Source organism: Stenella coeruleoalba (assembly GCF_951394435.1).
Source record: "Stenella coeruleoalba genome assembly, contig: scaffold_29, whole genome shotgun sequence".
Taxonomy (NCBI): domain Eukaryota; kingdom Metazoa; phylum Chordata; class Mammalia; order Artiodactyla; family Delphinidae; genus Stenella; species Stenella coeruleoalba.
In genome coordinates this window covers 1,498,590-1,522,790 of record NW_027645960.1, presented here as the reverse complement: position 1 = coordinate 1,522,790, position 24,201 = coordinate 1,498,590, and the positions used below count along the sequence as shown (strand labels likewise).

At 44.1% G+C, this 24,201-nt stretch overlaps 1 long non-coding RNA gene across 13 annotated transcripts in view; it reads left to right on the top strand.

Moving 5' to 3' along the window:
* LOC307181435 overlaps nucleotides 1-24,201 on the top strand; it is a 2,786,049-nt gene that overhangs the window by 1,862,096 nt on the left and 899,752 nt on the right. The window contains exon 6 of one of the 13 annotated variants that reach the window (XR_013826774.1): nucleotides 21,984-22,049. The exons of 11 other annotated variants lie outside the window; for them this stretch is intronic. This is a non-coding gene — a long non-coding RNA (uncharacterized lncRNA). Of the gene's footprint in view, nucleotides 1-6,188; nucleotides 6,269-21,983; nucleotides 22,050-24,201 lie in introns of those variants that run through there. One more of the 13 variants, XR_013826775.1, reaches the window with a different exon arrangement.

Below are 24,201 nucleotides of genomic sequence, written 5' to 3'. Positions count from 1 at the left end.
ACTTGTACGGTAAACGGGGTTCTTGTACACGGAGGCGTCCCAAACTTTGGGGTGGCTGTGTCTTTTTGATTTTAATTTCCCTAAGCTATAGGACCATAAGTGGAAGTGCCCTAGGCTCTGTTGCTTTGTTTTTTAGATGTTTCAGGAAACACCATACACTTCTCCCGAGTGTCTGTTGGCAATTTACATCCCGCCCATCAGCATAACAAGGCTCCCAGTTCTCCATGGCCTGTCCTGCCTTTCTGGATTTTACACTTTTTTCAGATGGCCCTTTTGACCGGGGGGAAGTGAGACTTCATTGTAGTGCAGATTTCCTTTGCAAGCTTGCTTGGTTGGCCAAAAAGGGCGTATGCGTTTTTTCCTGAATATATTCAGGAAAAAACGCATACGCCCTTTTTGGCCAAGTGCATCATTGTGGACGTTCTGCCTCTTTTCCTATGCTTTGAATGCAATTCCAGTCTACCTCCTGAAATCGGTTTCCTGCAATTCTGCCCCGCTTTCAAGTCCTCTTGGCAGCCTTACTTCAGTCTATTTTTGGACGATAGCTGTCATTTATAACTCTGCAGGTTTGTGAATTACAGTGCCCCTGAGCTCCTTTCTTCAACTCGCTTTCTTGTGACCTGGCCGCAACACCGCAGGATGGCTTCAGGCCCTAATCTGGTTCCGGCACGGCACGCTGAGCCTTTGGTTAATTCCTCTTCCTGGTGGGAAATGAGAGTTAAATTTGCCCGTCCAGACACCTCCAGCTAGTCTCTCATTGGTTCTCGCTATTCCTGTTCATCTTCCGCAGAAATTGCAAACTGGGCCAAACAGGAGGTTAAAGGGACTGACTCTCCAAGTGGGGAGAGTGTTAGTAAAGCGTCTGGAATGTTGCACCCGAGTACCAGGGTACGAAAACTGAGACATATTTGAACACGTCTCCCGATCACATGGTTGATCATACTCTGGGTTCCACATGCATGTTTTAGCTGAAGGAAGAATACCTAAAACCTGGGTAGTTGAAACCCGTGGAATGGGTACCATGCAATATGACTTCAAAGGGTCTTCATTTGCTCACCGAACCTCTCCAATCCTATCACTGCTGCGTTTATGCCCCTGTACACATGCTTGATTCCCCTTCGGAGACATAGCAATCCATAGGTTTTAAGATACTTACTAGTCAGGTACATTCTTAGGCGTTTAATATGCGGTGTTGAGTCCATTTCGTTGAGCAAGGAGTAGCTCTTGTCTATTCCATATTTGGCTTAAGGAACTTTATCTGTGCTCATTTCAATCTCTGGTTTTATGCAGCACCCCAACTCACCTTTCCCCTTAAGCAAGCATAAGTTGGTTTTCTAAATTTGAGACCCTGTTCTGTTTTGGAATGCAGTTCCTGTGTAGCCAAGTTTACATTCCGTGTATTAGTGATATCTTATGATGTTTCTTTTTCTGTGTGACTTATTTCAGTTAGAATCATCGTACCTGAATCCACTCATTATGCTGCTACGGGCCTGATGACATAGATTTCATTGCTGAGTGATACTGCATTGTACGTAAGTACCACAAGTTCTTTATCCATTTTTCACTTTCTGTGATATTGAACTTGTACGGTAAACGAGGTTCTTGTAAACGGAGGCGTCCCAAACTTTGGGGTGGCTGTGTCTTTTTGATTTTAATTTCCCTAAGCTATAGGACCATAAGTGGAAGTGCCCTAGGCTCTGTTGCTTTGTTTTTTAGATGTTTCAGGAAACACCATACACTTCTCCCGAGTGGTTGTTGGCAATTTACATCCCGCCCATCAGCATAACAAGGCTCCCAGTTCTCCATGGCCTGTCCTGCCTTTCCGGATTTTACACTTTTTTCAGATGGCCGTTTTGACCGGGGGAAGTGAGACTTCATTGTAGTGCAGATTTCCTTTGCAAGCTTGCTTGGTTGGCCAAAAGGGGCGTATGCGTTTTTTCCTGAATATATTCAGGAAAAAACGCATACGCCCTTTTTGGCCAAGTGCATCATTGTGGACGTTCTGCCTCTTTTCCTATGCTTTCAATGCAATTGCAGTCTACCTCCTGAAATCGGTTTCCTGCAATTCTGCCCCGCTTTCAAGTCCTCTTGGCAGCCTTACTTCAGTCTATTTTTGGACGATAGCTGTCATTTATAACTCTGCAGGTTTGTGAATTACAGTGCCCCTGAGCTCCTTTCTTCAACTCGCTTTCTTGTGAGCTGGCCGCAACACCGCAGGATGGCTTCAGGCCCTAATCTGGTTCCGGTACGGCACGCTGAGCCTTTGGTTATTTCCTCTTCCTGTTGGGAAATGAGAGTTAAATTTGCCCGTCCAGACACCTCCAGCTAGCCTCTCATTGGTTCTCGCTATTCCTGTTCATCTTCCGCAGAAATTGCAAACTGGGCCAAACAGGAGGTTAAAGGGACTGACTCTCCAAGTCGGGAGAGTGTTAGTAAAGCGTCTGGAATATTGCACCCGAGTACCAGGGTACGAAAACTGAGACATATTTGATCACGTCTCCCAATCACATGGTTGATCATACTCTAGGTTCCACATGCATGTTTTAGCTGAAGGAAGAATACCTTAAACCTGGGTAGTTGAAACCCGTGGAATGGGTACCATGCAATATGACTTCAAAGGGTCTTCATTTGCTCACTGAACCTCTCCAATCCTATCACTGCTGCGTTTATGCCCCTGTACACACGCTTGATTGTCTTTTGGAGACATAGCAATCCATAGGTTTTAAGATACTTACTAGTCAGGTACATTCTTAGGCGTTTAATATGGGGTGTTGAGTCCATTTCGTTGAGCAAGGAGTAGCTCTTGTCTATTCCATATTTGGCTTAAGGAACTTTATCTGTGCTCATTTCAATCTCTGGTTTTATGCAGCACCCCAACTCACCTTTCCCCTTAAGCAAGCATAAGTTGGTTTTCTAAATTTGAGACCCTGTTCTGTTTTGGAATGCAGTTCCTGTGTAGCCAAGTTTACATTCCGTGTATTAGTGATATCTTATGATGTTTCTTTTTCTGTGTGACTTATTTCAGTTAGAATCATCGTACCTGAATCTACTCATTATGCTGCTACGGGCCTGATGACATAGATTTCATTGCTGAGTGATACTGCATTGTACGTAAGTACCACAAGTTCTTTATCCATTTTTCACTTTCTGTGATATTGAACTTGTACGGTAAACGGGGTTCTTGTACACGGAGGCGTCCCAAACTTTGGGGTGGCTGTGTCTTTTTGATTTTAATTTCCCTAAGCTATAGGACCATAAGTGGAAGTGCCCTAGGCTCTGTTGCTTTGTTTTTTAGATGTTTCAGGAAACACCATACACTTCTCCCGAGTGTCTGTTGGCAATTTACATCCCGCCCATCAGCATAACAAGGCTCCCAGTTCTCCATGGCCTGTCCTGCCTTTCTGGATTTTACACTTTTTTCAGATGGCCCTTTTGACCGGGGGGAAGTGAGACTTCATTGTAGTGCAGATTTCCTTTGCAAGCTTGCTTGGTTGGCCAAAAAGGGCGTATGCGTTTTTTCCTGAATATATTCAGGAAAAAACGCATACGCCCTTTTTGGCCAAGTGCATCATTGTGGACGTTCTGCCTCTTTTCCTATGCTTTCAATGCAATTGCAGTCTACCTCCTGAAATCGGTTTCCTGCAATTCTGCCCCGCTTTCAAGTCCTCTTGGCAGCCTTACTTCAGTCTATTTTTGGACGATAGCTGTCATTTATAACTCTGCAGGTTTGTGAATTACAGTGCCCCTGAGCTCCTTTCTTCAACTCGCTTTCTTGTGACCTGGCCGCAACACCGCAGGATGGCTTCAGGCCCTAATCTGGTTCCGGCCCGGCATGCTGAGCCTTTGGTTAATTCCTCTTCCTGGTGGGAAATGAGAGTTAAATTTGCCTGTCCAGACACCTCCAGCTAGCCTCTCATTGGTTCTCGCTATTCCTGTTCATCTTCCGCAGAAATTGCAAACAGGGCCAAACAGGAGGTTAAAGGGACTGACTCTCCAAGTGGGGAGAGTGTTAGTAAAGCGTCTGGAATGTTGCACCCGAGTACCAGGGTACGAAAACTGAGACATATTTGAACACGTCTCCCGATCACATGGTTGATCATACTCTGGGTTCCACATGCATGTTTTAGCTGAAGGAAGAATACCTAAAACCTGGGTAGTTGAAACCCGTGGAATGGGTACCATGCAATATGACTTCAAAGGGTCTTCATTTGCTCACCGAACCTCTCCAATCCTATCACTGCTGCGTTTATGCCCCTGTACACATGCTTGATTCCCCTTCGGAGACATAGCAATCCATAGGTTTTAAGATACTTACTAGTCAGGTACATTCTTAGGCGTTTAATATGCGGTGTTGAGTCCATTTCGTTGAGCAAGGAGTAGCTCTTGTCTATTCCATATTTGGCTTAAGGAACTTTATCTGTGCTCATTTCAATCTCTGGTTTTATGCAGCACCCCAACTCACCTTTCCCCTTAAGCAAGCATAAGTTGGTTTTCTAAATTTGAGACCCTGTTCTGTTTTGGAATGCAGTTCCTGTGTAGCCAAGTTTACATTCCGTGTATTAGTGATATCTTATGATGTTTCTTTTTCTGTGTGACTTATTTCAGTTAGAATCATCGTACCTGAATCCACTCATTATGCTGCTACGGGCCTGATGACATAGATTTCATTGCTGAGTGATACTGCATTGTACGTAAGTACCACAAGTTCTTTATCCATTTTTCACTTTCTGTGATATTGAACTTGTACGGTAAACGAGGTTCTTGTAAACGGAGGCGTCCCAAACTTTGGGGTGGCTGTGTCTTTTTGATTTTAATTTCCCTAAGCTATAGGACCATAAGTGGAAGTGCCCTAGGCTCTGTTGCTTTGTTTTTTAGATGTTTCAGGAAACACCATACACTTCTCCCGAGTGTCTGTTGGCAATTTACATCCCGCCCATCAGCATAACAAGGCTCCCAGTTCTCCATGGCCTGTCCTGCCTTTCTGGATTTTACACTTTTTTCAGATGGCCCTTTTGACCGGGGGGAAGTGAGACTTCATTGTAGTGCAGATTTCCTTTGCAAGCTTGCTTGGTTGGCCAAAAAGGGCGTATGCGTTTTTTCCTGAATATATTCAGGAAAAAACGCATATGCCCTTTTTGGCCAAGTGCATCACTGTGGACGTTCTGCCTCTTTTCCTATGCTTTCAATGCAATTCCAGTCTACCTCCTGAAATCGGTTTCCTGCAATTCTGCCCCGCTTTCAAGTCCTCTTGGCAGCCTTACTTCAGTCTATTTTTGGACGATAGCTGTCATTTATAACTCTGCAGGTTTGTGAATTACAGTGCCCCTGAGCTCCTTTCTTCAACTCGCTTTCTTGTGAGCTGGCCGCAACACCGCAGGATGGCTTCAGGCCCTAATCTGGTTCCGGCACGGCACGCTGAGCCTTTGGTTAATTCCTCTTCCTGGTGGGAAATGAGAGTTAAATTTGCCCGTCCAGACACCTCCAGCTAGTCTCTCATTGGTTCTCGCTATTCCTGTTCATCTTCCGCAGAAATTGCAAACTGGGCCAAACAGGAGGTTAAAGGGACTGACTCTCCAAGTCGGGAGAGTGTTAGTAAAGCGTCTGGAATGTTGCACCAGAGTCCCAGGGTACGAAAACTGAGACATATTTGAACACGTCTCCCGTTCACATGGTTGATCATACTTGGGTTCCACATGCATGTTTTAGCTGAAGGAAGAATACCTTAAACCTGGAGAGTTGAGACCCGTGTAATGGGTACCATGCAATATGACTTCAAAGGGTCTTCATTTGCTCAGCGAACCTCTCCAATCCTATCACTGCTGCGTTTATGCCCCTGTACACATGCTTGATTCTCCTTCGGAGACATAGCAATCCATAGGTTTTAAGATACTTACTAGTCAGGTACATTCTTAGGCGTTTAATATGCGGTGTTGAGTCCATTTCGTTGAGCAAGGAGTAGCTCTTGTCTATTCCATATTTGACTTAAGGAACTTTATCTGTGCTCATTTCAATCTCTGGTTTTATGCAGCACCCCAACTCACCTTTACCCTTAAGCAAGCATATGTTGGTTTTCTAAATTTGAGACCCTGTTCTGTTCTGTAATTCAGTTCCTGTGTAGCCAAGTTTACATTCCCTGTATTACTGATATCTTATGATGTTTCTTTTTCTGTGTGACTTATTTCAGTTAGAATCATCATACCTGAATCCACTCATTGTGCTGCTACGGGCCTGATGACATAGATTTCATTGCTGAGTGATATTGCTTTCTAAGTGAATACCACAACTTCTTTATCCATTTTACACTTTCTGCAATGTTGAACTTGTACTGTAAACGAGGTTCTTGTAAACAGAGCCGTTCCAAACTTTGGGGTGGCTGTGTCTTTTTGATTTTAATTTCCCTAAGCTATAGGACCATAAGTGGAAGTGCCCTAGGTTCTGTTGCTTTGTTTTTTAGATGTTTCAGGAAACACCATACACTTCTCCCGAGTGTCTGTTGGCAATTTACATCCCGCCCATCAGCATAACAAGGCTCCCAGTTCTCCATGGCCTGTCCTGCCTTTCTGGATTTTACACTTTTTTCAGATGGCCCTTTTGACCGGGGGGAAGTGAGACTTCATTGTAGTGCAGATTTCCTTTGCAAGCTTGCTTGGTTGGCCAAAAAGGGCGTATGCGTTTTTTCCTGAATATATTCAGGAAAAAACGCATACGCCCTTTTTGGCCAAGTGCATCATTGTGGACGTTCTTCCTCTTTTCCTATGCTTTCAATGCAATTCCAGTCTACCTCCTGAAATCGGTTTCCTGCAATTCTGCCCTGCTTTCAAGTCCTCTTGGCAGCCTTACTTCAGTCTATTTTTGGACGATAGCTGTCATTTATAACTCTGCAGGTTTGTGAATTACAGTGCCCCTGAGCTCCTTTCTTCAACTCGCTTTCTTTTGACCTGGCCGCAACACCGCAGGATGGCTTCAGGCCCTAATCTTGTTCCGGCCCGGCATGCTGAGCCTTTGGTTAATTCCTCTTCCTGGTGGGAAATGAGAGTTAAATTTGCCCGTCCAGACACCTCCAGCTAGCCTCTCATTGGTTCTCGCTATTCCTGTTCATCTTCCGCAGAAATTGCAAACTGGGCCAAACAGGAGGTTAAAGGGACTGACTCTCCAAGTCAGGAGAGTGTTAGTAAAGCGTCTGGAATGTTGCACCCGAGTACCAGGGTACGAAAACTGAGACATATTTGAACACGTCTCCCGATCACATGGTTGATCATACTCTGGGTTCCACATGCATGTTTTAGCTGAAGGAAGAATACCTAAAACCTGGGTAGTTGAAACCCGTGGAATGGGTACCATGCAATATGACTTCAAAGGGTCTTCATTTGCTCACCGAACCTCTCCAATCCTATCACTGCTGCGTTTATGCCCCTGTACACATGCTTGATTCTCTTTCGGAGACATAGCAATCCATAGGTTTTAAGATACTTACTAGTCAGGTACATTCTTAGGCGTTTAATATGCGGTGTTGAGTCCATTTCGTTGAGCAAGGAGTAGCTCTTGTCTATTCCATATTTGGCTTAAGGAACTTTATCTGTGCTCATTTCAATCTCTGGTTTTATGCAGCACCCCAACTCACCTTTCCCCTTAAGCAAGCATAAGTTGGTTTTCTAAATTTGAGACCCTGTTCTGTTCTGTAATTCAGTTCCTGTGTAGCCAAGTTTCCATTCCGTGTATTATTGATATCTTATGATGTTTCCTTTTCTGTGTGACTTACTTCAGTTAGAATCATCATACCTGATCCACTCATTGTGCTGCTAAGGGCCTGATGACACAGATTTCATTGCTGAGTGATATTGCTTTGTAAGTAAATACCACAACTTCTTTCTCCATTTTTCACTTTCTGCGATGTTGAACTTGTACTGTAAACGAGGTTCTTGTAAACAGAGCCGTTCCAAACTTTGGGGTGGCTGTGTCTTTTTGATTTTAATTTCCCTAAGCTATAGGACCATAAGTGGAAGTGCCCTAGGCTCTGTTGCTTTGTTTTTTAGATGTTTCAGGAAACACCATACACTTCTCCCGAGTGGTTGTTGGCAATTTACATCCCGCCCATCAGCATAACAAGGCTCCCAGTTCTCCATGGCCTGTCCTGCCTTTCTGGATTTTACACTTTTTTCAGATGGCCCTTTTGACCGGGGGGAAGTGAGACTTCATTGTAGTGCAGATTTCCTTTGCAAGCTTGCTTGGTTGGCCAAAAAGGGCGTATGCGTTTTTTCCTGAATATATTCAGGAAAAAACGCATATGCCCTTTTTGGCCAAGTGCATCACTGTGGACGTTCTGCCTCTTTTCCTATGCTTTCAATGCAATTCCAGTCTACCTCCTGAAATCGGTTTCCTGCAATTCTGCCCCGCTTTCAAGTCCTCTTGGCAGCCTTACTTCAGTCTATTTTTGGACGATAGCTGTCATTTATAACTCTGCAGGTTTGTGAATTACAGTGCCCCTGAGCTCCTTTCTTCAACTCGCTTTCTTGTGAGCTGGCCGCAACACCGCAGGATGGCTTCAGGCCCTAATCTGGTTCCGGCACGGCACGCTGAGCCTTTGGTTAATTCCTCTTCCTGGTGGGAAATGAGAGTTAAATTTGCCCGTCCAGACACCTCCAGCTAGTCTCTCATTGGTTCTCGCTATTCCTGTTCATCTTCCGCAGAAATTGCAAACTGGGCCAAACAGGAGGTTAAAGGGACTGACTCTCCAAGTCGGGAGAGTGTTAGTAAAGCGTCTGGAATGTTGCACCAGAGTCCCAGGGTACGAAAACTGAGACATATTTGAACACGTCTCCCGTTCACATGGTTGATCATACTTGGGTTCCACATGCATGTTTTAGCTGAAGGAAGAATACCTTAAACCTGGAGAGTTGAGACCCGTGTAATGGGTACCATGCAATATGACTTCAAAGGGTCTTCATTTGCTCACCGAACCTCTCCAATCCTATCACTGCTGCGTTTATGCCCCTGTACACATGCTTGATTCTCCTTCGGAGACATAGCAATCCATAGGTTTTAAGATACTTACTAGTCAGGTACATTCTTAGGCGTTTAATATGCGGTGTTGAGTCCATTTCGTTGAGCAAGGAGTAGCTCTTGTCTATTCCATATTTGACTTAAGGAACTTTATCTGTGCTCATTTCAATCTCTGGTTTTATGCAGCACCCCAACTCACCTTTACCCTTAAGCAAGCATATGTTGGTTTTCTAAATTTGAGACCCTGTTCTGTTCTGTAATTCAGTTCCTGTGTAGCCAAGTTTACATTCCCTGTATTACTGATATCTTATGATGTTTCTTTTTCTGTGTGACTTATTTCAGTTAGAATCATCATACCTGAATCCACTCATTGTGATGCTAAGGGCCTGATGACACAGATTTCATTGCTGAGTGATATTGCTTTGTAAGTAAATACCACAACTTCTTTATCCATTTTTCACTTTCTGCGATGTTGAACTTGTACTGTAAACGAGGTTCTTGTAAACAGAGCCGTTCCAAACTTTGGAGTGGCTGTGTCTTTTGGATTTTAATTTCCCTAAGCTATAGGACCATAAGTGGCAGTGCCCTAGGCTCTGTTGCTTTGTTTTTTAGATGTTTCAGGAAACACCATACACTTCTCCCGAGTGGTTGTTGGCAATTTACATCCCGCCCATCAGCATAACAAGGCTCCCAGTTCTCCATGGCCTGTCCTGCCTTTCTGGATTTTACACTTTTTTCAGATGGCCCTTTTGACCGGGGGGAAGTGAGACTTCATTGTAGTGCAGATTTCCTTTGCAAGCTTGCTTGGTTGGCCAAAAAGGGCGTATGCGTTTTTTCCTGAATATATTCAGGAAAAAACGCATACGCCCTTTTTGGCCAAGTGCATCATTGTGGACGTTCTGCCTCTTTTCCTATGCTTTCAATGCAATTCCAGTCTACCTCCTGAAATCGGTTTCCTGCAATTCTGCCCCGCTTTCAAGTCCTCTTGGCAGCCTTACTTCAGTCTATTTTTGGACGATAGCTGTCATTTATAACTCTGCAGGTTTGTGAATTACAGTGCCCCTGAGCTCCTTTCTTCAACTCGCTTTCTTGTGACCTGGCCGCAACACCGCAGGATGGCTTCAGGCCCTAATCTTGTTCCGGCCCGGCATGCTGAGCCTTTGGTTAATTCCTCTTCCTGGTGGGAAATGAGAGTTAAATTTGCCCGTCCAGACACCTCCAGCTAGCCTCTCATTGGTTCTCACTATTCCTGTTCATCTTCCGCAGAAATTGCAAACTGGGCCAAACAGGAGGTTAAAGGGACTGACTTTCCAAGTCGGGAGAGTGTTAGTAAAGCGTCTGGAATGTTGCACCCGAGTACCAGGGGAGGAAAACTGAGACATATTTGAACACGTCTCCCGTTCACATGGTTGATCATACTCTCGGTTCCACATGCATGTTTTAGCTGAAGGAAGAATACCTTAAACCTGGAGAGTTGAGACCCATGTAATGGGTGCCATGCAATATGACTTCAAAGGGTCTTCATTTGCTCACCGAACCTCTCCAATCCTATCACTGCTGCGTTTATGCCCCTGTACACACGCTTGATTCTCTTTTGGAGACCTAGCAATCCATAGGTTTTAAGATACTTACTAGTCAGGTACATTCTTAGGCGTTTAATATGGGGTTTTGAGTCCATTTCGTTGAGCAAGGAGTAGCTCTTGTCTATTCCATATTTGGCTTAAGGAACTTTATCTGTGCTCATTTCAATCTCTGGTTTTATGCAGCACCCCAACTCACCTTTCCCCTTAAGCAAGCATAAGTTGGTTTTCTAAATTTGAGACCCTGTTCTGTTTTGGAATGCAGTTCCTGTGTAGCCAAGTTTACATTCCGTGTATTAGTGATATCTTATGATGTTTCTTTTTCTGTGTGACTTATTTCAGTTAGAATCATCGTACCTGAATCCACTCATTATGCTGCTACGGGCCTGATGACATAGATTTCATTGCTGAGTGATACTGCATTGTACGTAAGTACCACAAGTTCTTTATCCATTTTTCACTTTCTGTGATATTGAACTTGTACGGTAAATGGGGTTCGTGTAAACGGAGGCGTCCCAAACTTTGGGGTGGCTGTGTCTTTTTGATTTTAATTTCCCTAAGCTATAGGACCATAAGTGGAAGTGCCCTAGGCTCTGTTGCTTTGTTTTTTAGATGTTTCAGGAAACACCATACACTTCTCCCGAGTGTCTGTTGGCAATTTACATCCCGCCCATCAGCATAACAAGGCTCCCAGTTCTCCATGGCCTGTCCTGCCTTTCTGGATTTTACACTTTTTTCAGATGGCCCTTTTGACCGGGGGGAAGTGAGACTTCATTGTAGTGCAGATTTCCTTTGCAAGCTTGCTTGGTTGGCCAAAAAGGGCGTATGCGTTTTTTCCTGAATATATTCAGGAAAAAACGCATACGCCCTTTTTGGCCAAGTGCATCATTGTGGACGTTCTGCCTCTTTTCCTATGCTTTCAATGCAATTCCAGTCTACCTCCTGAAATCGGTTTCCTGCAATTCTGCCCCGCTTTCAAGTCCTCTTGGCAGCCTTACTTCAGTCTATTTTTGGACGATAGCTGTCATTTATAACTCTGCAGGTTTGTGAATTACAGTGCCCCTGAGCTCCTTTCTTCAACTTGCTTTCTTGTGACCTGGCCGCAACACCGCAGGATGGCTTCAGGCCCTAAACTGGTTCCGGCACGGCACGCTGAGCCTTTGGTTATTTCCTCTTCCTGGTGGGAAATGAGAGTTAAATTTGCCCGTCCAGACACCTCCAGCTAGCCTCTCATTTGTTCTCGCTATTCCTGTTCATCTTCCGCAGAAATTGCAAACTGGGCCAAACAGGAGGTTAAAGGGACTGACTCTCCAAGTGGGGAGAGTGTTAGTAAAGCGTCTGGAATGTTGCACCCGAGTACCAGGGGAGGAAAACTGAGACATATTTGAACACGTCTCCCGATCACATGGTTGATCATACTCTGGGTTCCACATGCATGTTTTAGCTGAAGGAAGAATACCTTAAACCTGGAGAGTTGAGACCCGTGTAATGGGTACCATGCAATATGACTTCAAAGGGTCTTCATTTGCTCACCGAACCTCTCCAATCCTATCACTGCTGCGTTTATGCCCCTGTACACATGCTTGATTCTCTTTCGGAGACATAGCAATCCATAGGTTTTAAGATACTTACTAGTCAGGTACATTCTTAGGCGTTTAATATGCGGTGTTGAGTCCATTTCGTTGAGCAAGGAGTAGCTCTTGTCTATTCCATATTTGACTTAAGGAACTTTATCTGTGCTCATTTCAATCTCTGGTTTTATGCAGCACCCCAACTCACCTTTACCCTTAAGCAAGCATAAGTTGGTTTTCTAAATTTGAGACCCTGTTCTGTTCTGTAATTCAGTTCCTGTGTAGCCAAGTTTACATTCCGTGTATTACTGATATCTTATGATGTTTCTATTTCTGTGTGACTTACTTCAGTTAGAATCATCATACCTGAATCCACTCATTGTGATGCTAAGGGCCTGATGACATAGATTTCATTGCTGAGTGATATTGCTTTGTAAGTAAATACCACAACTTCTTTATCCATTTTTCACTTTCTGCGATGTTGAACTTGTACTGTAAACGAGGTTCTTGTAAACAGAGGCGTCCCAAACTTTGGGGTGGCTGTGTCTTTTTGATTTTAATTTCCCTAAGCTATAGGACCATAAGTGGCAGTGCCCTAGGCTCTGTTGCTTTGTTTTTTAGATGTTTCAGGAAACACCATACACTTCTCCCAAGTGTCTGTTGGCAATTTACATCCCGCCCATCAGCATAACAAGGCTCCCAGTTCTCCATGGCCTGTCCTGCCTTTCTGGATTTTACACTTTATTCAGATGGCCCTTTTGACTGGGGGGAAGTGAGACTTCATTGTAGTGCAGATTTCCTTTGCAAGCTTGCTTGGTTGGCCAAAAAGGGCGTATGCGTTTTTTCCTGAATATATTCAGGAAAAAACGCATACACCCTTTTTGTCCAAGTGCATCATTGTGGACGTTCTGCCTCTTTTCCTATGCTTTCAATGCAATTCCAGTCTACCTCCTGAAATCGGTTTCCTGCAATTCTGCCCCGCTTTCAAGTCCTCTTGGCAGCCTTACTTCAGTCTATTTTTGGACGATAGCTGTCATTTATAACTCTGCATGTTTGTGAATTACAGTGCCCCTGAGCTCCTTTCTTCAACTCGCTTTCTTGTGACCTGGCCGCAACACCGCAGGATGGCTTCAGGCCCTAATCTGGTTCCGGCCCGGCATGCTGAGCCTTTGGTTAATTCCTCTTCCTGGTGGGAAATGAGAGTTAAATTTGCCCGTCCAGACACCTCCAGCTAGCCTCTCATTGGTTCTCGCTATTCCTGTTCATCTTCCGCAGAAATTGCAAACTGGGCCAAACAGGAGGTTAAAGGCGCTGACTCTCCAAGTGGGGAGAGTGTTAGTAAAGCGTCTGGAATGTTACACCCGAGTACCAGGGGAGGAAAACTGAGACATATTTGAACACGTCTCCCGATCACATGGTTGATCATACTCTGGGTTCCACATGCATATTTTAGCTGAAGGAAGAATACCTAAAACCTGGGTAGTTGAAACCCGTGGAATGGGTACCATGCAATATGACTTCAAAGGGTCTTCATTTGCTCACCGAACCTCTCCAATCCTATCACTGCTGCGTTTATGCCCCTGTACACATGCTTGATTCTCTTTCGGAGACATAGCAATCCATAGGTTTTAAGATACTTACTAGTCAGGTACATTCTTAGGCGTTTAATATGCGGTGTTGAGTCCATTTCGTTGAGCAAGGAGTAGCTCTTGTCTATTCCATATTTGGCTTAAGAAACTTTATCTGTGCTCATTTCAATCTCTGGTTTTATGCAGCACCCCAACTCACCTTTCCCCTTAAGCAAGCATAAGTTGGTTTTCTAAATTTGAGACCCTGTTCAGTTTTGGAATGCAGTTCCTGTGTAGCCAAGTTTACATTCCGTGTATTAGTGATATCTTATGATGTTTCTTTTTCTGTGTGACTTATTTCAGTTAGAATCATCGTACCTGAATCTACTCATTATGCTGCTACGGGCCTGATGACATAGATTTCATTGCTGAGTGATACTGCATTGTACGTAAGTACCACAAGTTCTTTATCCATTTTTCACTTTCTGCGATGTTGAACTTGTACTGTAAACGAGGTTCTTGTAAACAGAGCCGTTCCAAACTTTGGGGTGGCTGTGTCTTTTTGATTTTAATTTCCCTAAGCTATAGGACCATAAGTGGAAGTGCCCTAGGCTCTGTTGCTTTGTTTTTTAGATGTTTCAGGAAACACCATACACTTCTCCCGAGTGTCTGTTGGCAATTTACATCCCGCCCATCAGCATAACAAGGCTCCCAGTTCTCCATGGCCTGTCCTGCCTTTCTGGATTTTACACTTTTTTCAGATGGCCCTTTTGACCGAGGGGAAGTGAGACTTCATTGTAGTGCAGATTTCCTTTGCAAGCTTGCTTGGTTGGCCAAAAAGGGCGTATGCGTTTTTTCCTGAATATATTCAGGAAAAAACGCATACGCCCTTTTTGGCCAAGTGCATCATTGTGGACGTTCTGCCTCTTTTCCTATGCTTTCAATGCAATTCCAGTCTACCTCCTGAAATCGGTTTCCTGCAATTCTGCCCCGCTTTCAAGTCCTCTTGGCAGCCTTACTTCAGTATATTTTTGGACGATAGCTGTCATTTATAACTCTGCAGGTTTGTGAATTACAGTGCCCCTGAGCTCCTTTCTTCAACTCGCTTTCTTTTGAGCTGGCCGCAACACCGCAGGATGGCTTCAGGCCCTAATCTGGTTCCGGCACGGCACGCTGAGCCTTTGGTTATTTCCTCTTCCTGGTGGGAAATGAGAGTTAAATTTGCCCGTCCAGACACCTCCAGCTAGCCTCTCATTGGTTCTCGCTATTCCTGTTCATCTTCCGCAGAAATTGCAAACTGTGCCAAACAGGAGGTTAAAGGCGCTGACTCTCCAAGTGGGGAGAGTGTTAGTAAAGCGTCTGGAATGTTACACCCGAGTACCAGGGGAGGAAAACTGAGACATATTTGAACACGTCTCCCGTTCACATGGTTGATCATACTCTGGGTTCCACATGCATGTTTTAGCTGAAGGAAGAATACCTTAAACCTGGAGAGTTGAGACCCGTGTAATGGGTACCATGCAATATGACTTCAAAGGGTCTTCATTTGCTCACCAAACCTCTCCAATCCTATCACTGCTGCGTTTATGCCCCTGTACACATGCTTGATTCTCTTTTGGAGACATAGCAATCCATAGGTTTTACGATACTTACTACTCAGGTACATTCTTAGGGGTTTAGTATGCGGTGTTGAGTCCATTTCGTTGAGCAAGGAGTAGCTCTTGTCTATTCCATATTTGACTTAAGGAACTTTATCTGTGCTCATTTCAATCTCTGGTTTTATGCAGCAACCCACCTCACCTTTACCCTTAAGGAAGCATAAGTTGGTTTTCTAAATTTGAGACCCTGTTCTGTTCTGTAATTCAGTTCCTGTGTAGCCAAGTTTACATTCCGTGTATTACTGATATCTTATGATGTTTCTTTTTCTGTGTGACTTATTTCAGTTAGAATCATCATACCTGAATCCACTCATTGTGATGCTAAGGGCCTGATGACATAGATTTCATTGCTGAGTGATATTGCTTTGTAAGTAAATACCACAACTTCTTTATCCATTTTTCACTTTCTGCGATGTTGAACTTGTACTGTAAACGAGGTTCTTGTAAACAGAGGCGTCCCAAACTTTGGGGTGGCTGTGTCTTTTTGATTTTAATTTCCCTAAACTGTAGGACCATAAGTGGCAGTGCCCTAGGCTCTGTTGCTTTGTTTTTTAGATGTTTCAGGAAACACCATACACTTATCCCGAGTGGTTGTTGGCAATTTACATCCCGCCCATCAGCATAACAAGGCTCCCAGTTCTCCATGGCCTGTCCTGCCTTTCTGGATTTTACACTTTTTTCAGATGGCCCTTTTGACCGGGGGGAAGTGAGACTTCATTGTAGTGCAGATTTCCTTTGCAAGCTTGCTTGGTTGGCCAAAAAGGGCGTATGCGTTTTTTCCTGAATATATTCAGGAAAAAACGCATACGCCCTTTTTGGCCTAGTGCATCATTGTGGACGTTCTGCCTCTTTTCCTATGCTTTCAATGCAATTCCAGTCTACCTCCTGAAATCGGTTTCCTGCAATTCTGCCCCGCTTTCAAGTCCTCTTGGCAGCCTTACTTCAGTCTATTTTTGGACGATAGCTGTCATTTATAACTCTGCAGGTTTGTGAATTACAGTGCCCCTGAGCTCCTTTCTTCAACTCGCTTTTTTGTGACCTGGCCGCAACACCGCAGGATGGCTTCAGGCCCTAATCTGGTTCCGGCACGGCACGCTGAGCCTTTGGTTATTTCCTCTTCCTGGTGGGAAATGAGAGTTAAATTTGCCCGTCCAGACACCTCCAGCTAGTCTCTCATTGGTTCTCGCTATTCCTGTTCATCTTCCGCAGAAATTGCAAACTGGGCCAAACAGGAGGTTAAAGGCGCTGACTCTCCAAGTCGGGAGAGTGTTAGTAAAGCGTCTGGAATGTTGCACCCGAGTACCAGGGGAGGAAAACTGAGACATATTTGAACACGTTTCCCGTTCACATGGTTGATCATACTTGGGTTCCACATGCATGTTTTAGCTGAAGGAAGAATACCTTAAACCTGGAGAGTTGAGACCCGTGGAATGTGTACCATGCAATATGACTTCAAAGGGTCTTCATTTGCTCACCGAACCTCTCCAATCCTATCACTGCTGCGTTTATGCCCCTGTACACATGCTTGATTCTCTTTTGGAGACATAGCAATCCATAGGTTTTACGATACTTACTAGTCAGGTACATACTTAGGCGTTTAATATGCGGTGTTGAGTCCATTTCGTTGAGCAAGGAGTAGCTCTTGTCTATTCCATATTTGGCTTAAGGAAGTTTATCTGTGCTCATTTCAATCTCTGGTTTTATGCAGCACCCCAACTCACCTTTACCCTTAAGCAAGCATAAGTTGGTTTTCTAAATTTGAGACCCTGTTCTGTTCTGTAATTCAGTTCCTGTGTAGCCAAGTTTACATTCCGTGTATTACTGATATCTTATGATGTTTCTTTTTCTGTGTGACTTATTTCAGTTAGAATCATCATACCTGAATCCACTCATTGTGCTGCTAAGGGCCTTATGACACAGATTTCATTGCTGAGTGATATTGCTTTGTAAGTAAATACCACAACTTCTTTATCCATTTTTCACTTTCTGCGATGTTGAACTTGTACTGTAAACGAGGTTCTTGTAAACAGAGCCGTTCCAAACTTTGGGGTGGCTGTGTCTTTTTGATTTTAATTTCCCTAAGCTATAGGACCATAAGTGGCAGTGCCCTAGGCTCTGTTGCTTTGTTTTTTAGATGTTTCAGGAAACACCATACACTTCTCCTGAGTGTCTGTTGGCAATTTACATTCCGCCCTTCAGCATAACAAGGCTCCCAGTTCTCCATGGCCTGTCCTGCCTTTCTGGATTTTACACTTTTTTCAGATGGCCCTTTTGACCGGGGGGAAGTGAGACTTCATTGTAGTGCAGATTTCCTTTGCAAGCTTGCTTGGTTGGCCAAAAAGGGCGTATGCGTTTTTTCCTGAATATATTCAGGAAAAAACGCATACGCCCTTTTTGGCCAAGTGCATCATTGTGGACGTTCTGCCTCTTTTCCTATGCTTTCAATGCAATTCCAGTCTACCTCCTGAAATCGGTTTCCTGCAATTCTGCCCCGCTTTCAAGTCCTCTTGGCAGCCTTACTTCAGTATATTTTTGGACGATAGCTGTCATTTATAACTCTGCAGGTTTGTGAATTACAGTGCCCCTGAGCTCCTTTCTTCAACTCGCTTTCTTTTGAGCTGGCCGCAACACCGCAGGATGGCTTCAGGCCCTAATCTGGTTCCGGCACGGCACGCTGAGCCTTTCGTTATTTCCTCTTTCTGGTGGGAAATGAGAGTTAAATTTGCCCGTCCAGACACCTCCAGCTAGCCTCTCATTGGTTCTCGCTATTCCTGTTCATCTTCCGCAGAAATTGCAAACTGTGCCAAACAGGAGGTTAAAGGCGCTGACTCTCCAAGTGGGGAGAGTGTTAGTAAAGCGTCTGGAATGTTACACCCGAGTACCAGGGGAGGAAAACTGAGACATATTTGAACACGTCTCCCGTTCACATGGTTGATCATACTTGGGTTCCACATGCATGTTTTAGCTGAAGGAAGAATACCTTAAACCTGGAGAGTTGAGACCCGTGTAATGGGTACCATGCAATATGACTTCAAAGGGTCTTCATTTGCTCACCAAACCTCTCCAATCCTATCACTGCTGCGTTTATGCCCCTGTACACATGCTTGATTCTCTTTTGGAGACATAGCAATCCATAGGTTTTACGATACTTACTACTCAGGTACATTCTTAGGGGTTTAGTATGCGGTGTTGAGTCCATTTCGTTGAGCAAGGAGTAGCTCTTGTCTATTCCATATTTGACTTAAGGAACTTTATCTGTGCTCATTTCAATCTCTGGTTTTATGCAGCAACCCACCTCACCTTTACCCTTAAGGAAGGATAAGTTGGTTTTCTAAATTTGAGACCCTGTTCTGTTCTGTAATTCAGTTCCTGTGTAGCCAAGTTTACATTCCGTGTATTACTGATATCTTATGATGTTTCTTTTTCTGTGTGACTTATTTCAGTTAGAATCATCATACCTGAATCCACTCATTGTGATGCTAAGGGCCTGATGACATAGATTTCATTGCTGAGTGATATTGCTTTGTAAGTAAATACCACAACTTCTTTATCCATTTTTCACTTTCTGCGATGTTGAACTTGTACTGTAAACGAGGTTCTTGTAAACAGAGGCGTCCCAAACTTTGGGGTGGCTGTGTCTTTTTGATTTTAATTTCCCTAAACTGTAGGACCATAAGTGGCAGTGCCCTAGGCTCTGTTGCTTTGTTTTTTAGATGTTTCAGGAAACACCATACACTTCTCCCGAGTGGTTGTTGGCAATTTACATCCCGCCCATCAGCATAACAAGGCTCCCAGTTCTCCATGGCCTGTCCTGCCTTTCTGGATTTTACACTTTTTTCAGATGGCCCTTTTGACCGGGGGGAAGTGAGACTTCATTGTAGTGCAGATTTCCTCTGCAAGCTTGCTTGGTTGGCCAAAAAGGGCGTATGCGTTTTTTCCTGAATATATTCAGGAAAAAACGCATACGCCCTTTTTGGCCTAGTGCATCATTGTGGACGTTCTGCCTCTTTTCCTATGCTTTCAATGCAATTCCAGTCTACCTCCTGAAATCGGTTTCCTGCAATTCTGCCCCGCTTTCAAGTCCTCTTGGCAGCCTTACTTCAGTCTATTTTTGGACGATAGCTGTCATTTATAACTCTGCAGGTTTGTGAATTACAGTGCCCCTGAGCTCCTTTCTTCAACTCGCTTTTTTGTGACCTGGCCGCAACACCGCAGGATGGCTTCAGGCCCTAATCTGGTTCCGGCACGGCACGCTGAGCCTTTGGTTATTTCCTCTTCCTGGTGGGAAATGAGAGTTAAATTTGCCCGTCCAGACACCTCCAGCTAGTCTCTCATTGGTTCTCGCTATTCCTGTTCATCTTCCGCAGAAATTGCAAACTGGGCCAAACAGGAGGTTAAAGGCGCTGACTCTCCAAGTCGGGAGAGTGTTAGTAAAGCGTCTGGAATGTTGCACCCGAGTACCAGGGGAGGAAAACTGAGACATATTTGAACACGTTTCCCGTTCACATGGTTGATCATACTTGGGTTCCACATGCATGTTTTAGCTGAAGGAAGAATACCTTAAACCTGGAGAGTTGAGACCCGTGGAATGGGTACCATGCAATATGACTTCAAAGGGTCTTCATTTGCTCACCGAACCTCTCCAATCCTATCACTGCTGCGTTTATGCCCCTGTACACATGCTTGATTCTCTTTTGGAGACATAGCAATCCATAGGTTTTACGATACTTACTAGTCAGGTACATACTTAGGCGTTTAATATGCGGTGTTGAGTCCATTTCGTTGAGCAAGGAGTAGCTCTTGTCTATTCCATATTTGGCTTAAGGAAGTTTATCTGTGCTCATTTCAATCTCTGGTTTTATGCAGCACCCCAACTCACCTTTACCCTTAAGCAAGCATAAGTTGGTTTTCTAAATTTGAGACCCTGTTCTGTTCTGTAATTCAGTTCCTGTGTAGCCAAGTTTACATTCCGTGTATTACTGATATCTTATGATGTTTCTTTTTCTGTGTGACTTATTTCAGTTAGAATCATCATACCTGAATCCACTCATTGTGCTGCTAAGGGCCTTATGACACAGATTTCATTGCTGAGTGATATTGCTTTGTAAGTAAATACCACAACTTCTTTATCCATTTTTCACTTTCTGCGATGTTGAACTTGTACTGTAAACGAGGTTCTTGTAAACAGAGCCGTTCCAAACTTTGGGGTGGCTGTGTCTTTTTGATTTTAATTTCCCTAAGCTATAGGACCATAAGTGGAAGTGCCCTAGGTTCTGTTGCTTTGTTGTTTACATGTTTCAGGAAACACCATACACTTCTCCCGAGTGGTTGTTGGCAATTTACATCCCACCCATCAGCATAACAAGGCTCCCAGTTCTCCATGGCCTGTCCTGCCTTTCTGGATTTTACACTTTTTTCAGATGGCCCTTTTGACCGGGGGGAAGTGAGACTTCATTGTAGTGCAGATTTCCTTTGCAAGCTTGCTTGGTTGGCCAAAAAGGGCGTATGCGTTTTTTCCTGAATATATTCAGGAAAAAACGCATACGCCCTTTTTGGCCAAGTGCATCATTGTGGACGTTCTGCCTCTTTTCCTATGCTTTCAATGCAATTCCAGTCTATCTCCTGAAATCGGTTTCCTGCAATTCTGCCCCGCTTTCAAGTCCTCTTGGCAGCCTTACTTCAGTCTATTTTTGGACGATAGCTGTCATTTATAACTCTGCAGGTTTGTGAATTACAGTGCCCCTGAGCTCCTTTCTTCAACTCGCTTTCTTGTGACCTGGCCGCAACACCGCAGGATGGCTTCAGGCCCTAATCTGGTTCCGGCACGGCACGCTGAGCCTTTGGTTATTTCCTCTTCCTGGTGGGAAATGAGAGTTAAATTTGCCCGTCCAGACACCTCCAGCTAGCCTCTCATTGGTTCTCGCTATTCCTGTTCATCTTCCGCAGAAATTGCAAACTGTGCCAAACAGGAGGTTAAAGGCGCTGACTCTCCAAGTGGGGAGAGTGTTAGTAAAGCGTCTGGAATGTTGCACCCGAGTACCAGGGGAGGAAAACTGAGACATATTTGAACACGTCTCCCGATCACATGGTTGATCATACTCTGGGTTCCACATGCATGTTTTAGCTGAAGGAAGAATACCTAAAACCTGGGTAGTTGAAACCCGTGGAATGGGTACCATGCAATATGACTTCAAAGGGTCTTCATTTGCTCACCGAACCTCTCCAATCCTATCACTGCTGCGTTTATGCCCCTGTACACATGCTTGATTCTCTTTCGGAGACATAGCAATCTATAGGTTTTAAGATACTTACTAGTCAGGTACATTCTTAGGCGTTTAATATGCGGTGTTGAGTCCATTTCGTTGAGCAAAGAGTAGCTCTTGTCTATTCCATATTTGGCTTAAGGAACTTTATCTGTGCTCATTTCAATCTCTGGTTTTATGCAGCACCCCACCTCACCTTTACCCTTAAGCAAGCATAAGTTGGTTTTCTAAATTTGAGACCCTGTTCTGTTCTGTAATTCAGTTCCTGTGTAGCCAAGTTTACATTCCGTGTATTACTGATATCTTATGATGTTTCTTTTTCTGTGTGACTTATTTCAGTTAGAATCATCATACCTGAATCCACTCATTGTGCTGCTAAGGGCCCGATGACACAGATTTCATTGCTGAGTGATATTGCTTTGTAAGTAAATACCACAAATTCTTTATCCATTTTTCACTTTCTGCGATGTTGAACTTGTACTGTAAACGAGGTTCTTGTAAACAGAGGCGTCCCAAACTTTGGGGTGGCTGTGTCTTTTTGATTTTAATTTCCCTAAGCTATAGGACCATAAGTGGCAGTGCCCTAGGCTCTGTTGCTTTGTTTTTTAGATGTTTCAGGAAACACCATACACTTCTCCGGAGTGTCTGTTGGCAATTTACATCCCGCCCATCAGCATAACAAGGCTCCCAGTTCTCCATGGCCTGTCCTGCCTTTCTGGATTTTACACATTTTTCAGATGGCCCTTTTGACCGGGGGGAAGTGAGACTTCATTGTAGTGCAGATTTCCTTTGCAAGCTTGCTTGGTTGGCCAAAAAGGGCGTATGCGTTTTTTCCTGAATATATTCAGGAAAAAACGCATACGCCCTTTTTGGCCAAGTGCATCATTGTGGACGTTCTGCCTCTTTTCCTATGCTTTCAATGCAATTGCAGTCTACCTCCTGAAATCGGTTTCCTGCAATTCTGCCCCGCTTTCAAGTCCTCTTGGCAGCCTAACTTCAGTATATTTTTGGACGATAGCTGTCATTTATAACTCTGCAGTTTTGTGAATTACAGTGCCCCTGAGCTCCTTTCTTCAACTCGCTTTCTTGTGACCTGGCCGCAACACCGCAGGATGGCTTCAGGCCCTAATCTGGTTCCGGCACGGCACGCTGAGCCTTTGGTTATTTCCTCTTCCTGGTGGGAAATGAGAGTTAAATTTGCCCGTCCAGACACCTCCAGCTAGTCTCTCATTGGTTCTCGCTATTCCTGTTCATCTTCCGCAGAAATTGCAAACTGGGCCAAACAGGAGGTTAAAGGCGCTGACTCTCCAAGTGGGGAGAGTGTTAGTAAAGTGTCTGGAATGTTGCACCCGAGTACCAGGGGAGGAAAACTGAGACATATTTGAACACGTTTCCCGTTCACATGGTTGATCATACTTGGGTTCCACATGCATGTTTTAGCTGAAGGAAGAATACCTTAAACCTGGAGAGTTGAGACCCGTGGAATGGGTACCATGCAATATGACTTCAAAGGGTCTTCATTTGCTCACCGAACCTCTCCAATCCTATCACTGCTGCGTTTATGCCCCTGTACACATGCTTGATTCTCTTTTGGAGACATAGCAATCCATAGGTTTTACGATACTTACTAGTCAGGTACATACTTAGGCGTTTAATATGCGGTGTTGAGTCCATTTCGTTGAGCAAGGAGTAGCTCTTGTCTATTCCATATTTGGCTTAAGGAAGTTTATCTGTGCTCATTTCAATCTCTGGTTTTATGCAGCACCCCAACTCACCTTTACCCTTAAGCAAGCATAAGTTGGTTTTCTAAATTTGAGACCCTGTTCTGTTCTGTAATTCAGTTCCTGTGTAGCCAAGTTTACATTCCGTGTATTACTGATATCTTATGATGTTTCTTTTTCTGTGTGACTTATTTCAGTTAGAATCATCATACCTGAATCCACTCATTGTGCTGCTAAGGGCCTGATGACACAGATTTCATTGCTGAGTGATATTGCTTTGTAAGTAAATACCACAAATTCTTTATCCATTTTTCACTTTCTGCGATGTTGAACTTGTACTGTAAACGAGGTTCTTGTAAACAGAGGCGTCCCAAACTTTGGGGTGGCTGTGTCTTTTTGATTTTAATTTCCCTAATCTATAGGACCATAAGTGGCAGTGCCCTAGGCTCTGTTGCTTTGTTTTTTAGATGTTTCAGGAAACACCATACACTTCTCCGGAGTGTCTGTTGGCAATTTACATCCCGCCCATCAGCATAACAAGGCTCCCAGTTCTCCATGGCCTGTCCTGCCTTTCTGGATTTTACACATTTTTCAGATGGCCCTTTTGACCGGGGGGAAGTGAGACTTCATTGTAGTGCAGATTTCCTTTGCAAGCTTGCTTGGTTGGCCAAAAAGGGCGTATGCGTTTTTTCCTGAATATATTCAGGAAAAAACGCATACGCCCTTTTTGGCCAAGTGCATCATTGTGGACGTTCTGCCTCTTTTCCTATGCTTTCAATGCAATTCCAGTCTACCTCCTGAAATCGGTTTCCTGCAATTCTGCCCCGCTTTCAAGTCCTT